The 4,423-nt window shown below is 43.7% G+C and overlaps 1 pseudogene; it reads left to right on the top strand.

Moving 5' to 3' along the window:
- The first annotated feature begins 1,516 nt into the window (after window positions 1–1,516).
- On the top strand, window positions 1,517–1,855 carry LOC104852951 (annotated as a pseudogene).
- The last annotated feature ends 2,568 nt before the right edge of the window (window positions 1,856–4,423 follow it).

The raw sequence follows: 4,423 nt of genomic DNA, 5'->3' as shown, positions 1-4,423 counted from the left end.
TTTCTGTTCCCATTTTCCTATTTGTTAATTACCAACGTGCTCAGTGACCTCAGGCAAGGCCCTTTATCAACCCGAACATGAATTTCCTCACCTGAAGGGCTGGGAACAGGAAACAGGCCATTTGTTAGTTGTCTCCTGGCTCTAAGTGACTATAATGATGGCCCATCCCTCACCTACCCCCTTCAGATAACTGATGGAAACAAGCACCCGAGCTTGAAGGAATATGTTGGAAAATAAAGGAAAGAAAATAAAGGAAAGACCCTCTGATTCCTGGCATCCCTGTCCTCTTTTCAAAAACAGAACAGCAGCATTAATCTTTGGAAGAGTATTTCCCATTATAGGTTTCTTAGAATGTAGCACCGATAAGATACAAAAATGGGACGCTATGTCAAAAGAGTTGGGAGCCATGTTAGACCCCACCCCTTGTGAAGAGTAACAGTAACATTTTTAAAAACCCCGTGTTTCTCACCTATTTGATCAGAATCCATTTTTTCTTTTTTAAATATCATTTATGATTTAGCAGAAGGAAGCAGACATTTGCTATGGTACTGTTTCACAATTATTCTTTAAAAAAAATTTTTTTTTTAAACCAGGCGTGGTGGCTCATGCCTGTAATCCCAGCACTTGGGAGGCTGAGGCAGGAGGATAGCTGTGAGTTCGAGACCAGCCTGGGTACCTAGTGAGTTCCAGGTCAGTCTCAACTACATAGTGAGACCCTGTCTCAAACCCCCCCGCAAAAAAAAAAAAATCTTTTTTTTCTTTCTTTTAAACTAGGTGTGGTGTTGCGCACTCCTGTAATCCCAGGCCTCTGGGAGGTTGATGTAGTAGGATCACAAATTCAAACCCAGACTAGGCAACATACTGAGGCCCTGTCTCAACAATAAAAAATAAAAGGGCTGGAGAGGTTGCTCAGAATGAAGTCCCTAGTTTTAATCCCTAATACCAAATAATAGTAACAATAATAATAATGTCTCTTTTTGTATCACAAGCTATATCACAACAAAATAATGCTGATAAATGGATTTTTATTAGTAGTGTTCCAAGTACATTGTCGCTGCTTGCTATCAGATAAATGGGCAACCCCAGGGATGTTGTAAAACGTGTTGTCTCCTTTCAGATTTCTTAGTAGGTTCCAAAATTGTCTCCCCCTGTAGGTGACACCCTCGTATTCTAGGCAGAATCGCCAAAAAGCGAGTTCCAAAGAATTCTGCTTCTGCAGGATGTTAATCACCCGATGGGACCCGGGATTTAGCTCAGTGCTTCTGCTGCCTGCCTCGCAAGCTCAAGTACCAGAGTTCGATCCCCGGTACCCACCCTCCAAAAAACTCACCCGATGAAGAAATGGTCCTCACCACCGAGAGGGCAGTGTCCGTGCGCCGACCAGGCCCGGGTCACCCACCCCACCGCACTTATACCCACGCGACCTTCAGAGGGGCTGGGTGGCAGGGGGGTTCGGACCTGCTTCCCAGACACCTGCCGGCCCGAACCTGCAGGACCGAGCGGGGGAGGCGGCTCCATGGCTGGGAGTTACAGAGTCACGGGGACGACGGTTCTGCTGATTGCACTGTTCCTGAGGCCCGGAATGAAGCCACCAACGTCTGCCTGACAGTGATCCTGATAGGGATGGGACAGAAGGAATAAAAGGAGGAGTGTGAGGAGATTCAGGGTGCCACCGACAGGGGAACCGTCAGAGCCCGACTTTTCTGACACGATGAGTAAAATTCCTTCAAGGCAACAACTGGAAATGCATTCCATTCCAAGGACATAGGACTGTCAGCCGCCACAGAGCCAAGCCGACTGCGCAGCTCTCACTGCAACGAAATCTCAGAAACTGAGCAACCGAAGCAATTGTTAGCTGACGTGGTGACCCACAGGCCTCTAATTCCAGCACTAGAGAGGCTGAGGCAGGACTCTCACCAATTCAAGGTCAGCCTGGGCTATAGGGCGAGTTCAAGGTGCAACCCGAACTACAAGGACAGTAAGGCCCATCTCAAAGAGCAAAAAATTTAAAAAAAATTTTTTATTTTAAAAATTTGTTTATTTTTTTTTTCAGGGCGGGGGAGGTTTGAGCCAGGGTCTCACTATGTAGTTGAGCCTGACCTGGAACTCACTATGTAGCCCATGCTGGTCTCGAACTCACAGCGATCCTCCTGCCTCAGCCTTCCCAGTGGTGGGATCATAGGCATGTGCCACCACGCCCAGCTAAAAGAAAGAAATTTAAACCTGTGCCTCTTTGTTGAATTTACTCTAGCCTGTTCACTATGTGCCTTGTTACAGAGAATAGCAAATAAGTTTTTTTCTCTTGTGACAATATTTATTCATGGATCCTGGCTGCCCAGAGTATTGTGTTGAAAAAAATTACAGGACGATGAGTAGACTGGGAGGTAAATACAATGTGACTGATTCTTTTTTTTGGTACCAGGATCGAGCTCAGGCCCTCATGCTTGCGAGGCAGGCGCCAGAACCAGTGAGCTAAATCCCCATGATTCTTAATGCCTGTTTTAAGTGTAGCGCTGTGATTGATTGTTGATTGTTGTGGGTGTAGATGAATGGGAGGCATAGAATGCTTGTATTTTTCTTCATAAAAATCAGAAAATAAACTCTTTATGCTTATTTGGTTAGGGAATTAGGACTCAATACATTTACATGTCAAAAGAAGTGGTTAAGATAATTCTGTAGGATCAGGGAAAGGAGAGTTACTTTAAATCATTTAAAGATAAATGGCAGCCAAAGCTGGGTTGGGCCTTGAAGGGAAGGTAGGAAGAAGACTCCTCAGAGAGAATTCTCCTGAGAGACGGTGGCGAACAGCAAACGCCTCAGCTGAGCTCGCAGTCTACAACTGCCCGAATGTATCTCTGCATTCTGACACGGTGTCCGTAAAGGGTATATTCCTATCCTTTATCTAATACAGTGATGTCCAGTAGTAACACGAGCCAGGTATGTAACTTTAAACTTTTTCCGATAGTCACATTTACAAGAGACAGAAGGAAGCTGGGTGTGGTTATGTGTACCTGTAATCCCATGCCTGTGATCTGGGTAGTTTAGGCAAGAGGATCAAAAATTCAAGCCTTGGGCTGGGGATTTAGCTCAGTGGTTCCCTCACCTGCTTTACCAGCGCAAGGTCCTGAGTTCGAGTCCCAGTACCCTACCCCCCCTTAAAAGAAGTTCAAGCCTTGCCTGGGCAATTTAGCAACTCAGGGAGACCCTGTCTCAAAATAAAAAGTTATGAAGGGCTGAGGATATAGCGCAGTGTGAAGGACCTGGGTTCAATGCTCAGTACTGCAGGAAAAAAGAAAAAAAAAAAAAAGAAAAGAGTCTGGGGGCACAGCTCAGTGGTAGAGCAATTGCCTAGCATGTGTGAGTTCCTGGGTTCAAAAAGAGGTGAAAGTAATTTCAATAATATATTTTACGTAACACAACATATCCAAAATACTGTCTTTTCATATAAGCAATATAAAGTTATCCACAGGATTGTTTTCATTGTGTTTTTCATAGTAAGTCATTGACAGGTGAAGTATATTTTACTCGCTGCACATCTCCATACAAAGTAACCACACTTAGAGTTGCTCTGTAGTCTCAGTGGTGAGTGGCTACCATCTAGATAGGATCAATTTGAAATACCACCTTCTAGAGCAGTGGTGGTGAACTTATGTCATGTGTGTTATAGTGTTTTTCTTTTAAGAAAGAAGATGTTAATGTCTGAGTTGTTTTTTCTAAACTAAAACCTCAGAATACAGGGTTTTTTCTTGTTGCTTTTTCTGGTACCAGGGATCGAACTCGGGACCTTGAGCTTGCAAGGTAGGCGGCAGAACCACTGAGCTAAAGCCCTGGCCCCTGGGCAGAAACTTTTTAATGTGATATAATCCCATTTAGTGGTTCTTGCTATTAATTCCTGGGCTATCAGAGTCCTATTCAGAAGTCTTTGCCTGTACCTGTGACTTCAAGTGTTTTCCCTATGTTATCTTATAGCAGTTTCAAACTTTCTGTTTTCGGCGGGGTTTTTTTTGGTTACCGGGGATTGAACTCGGGTCCTTGTGCTTGCAAGGCAGGCCACCGAACCGCTGAGCTAAATCCCCAGCCCCTCAAACTTTCTGTTTTTATATCTAGATCTTTGATCTATTTTGATGGATTTTAGTATAGGAGAAGAGCTAGACATCTAGTTTCAATGTTCTACATGTGTATATCTAGTTTTCCCAGCACCATTTGTCAAAAAAAGCTTTCTTTTCCTTAAAATATATTTCTGCCTCCTTTGTCAAAAATGGCTACAGACGGCAATAGGTACATGGAACTGTTTCTCTGTCTTCTGTTCTATTCTCAATGGTCTTCATGTCTTTTTATTTTTTGTTACAACAGCTTTGAAGTTTGACTAGATACTACACTTGATCTTAGCCAAAAGACCAAGAAGCAATATTGTGATACCTCC

This window comes from Fukomys damarensis, unplaced genomic scaffold, assembly GCF_012274545.1.
Source record: "Fukomys damarensis isolate Sample0158 unplaced genomic scaffold, DMR_v1.0_HiC HiC_scaffold_34, whole genome shotgun sequence".
Taxonomy (NCBI): Eukaryota; Metazoa; Chordata; class Mammalia; order Rodentia; family Bathyergidae; genus Fukomys; species Fukomys damarensis.
The sequence above is the reverse complement of the archived record's forward strand: the minus strand, read 5'-3'. Positions and strand labels throughout refer to the sequence as shown.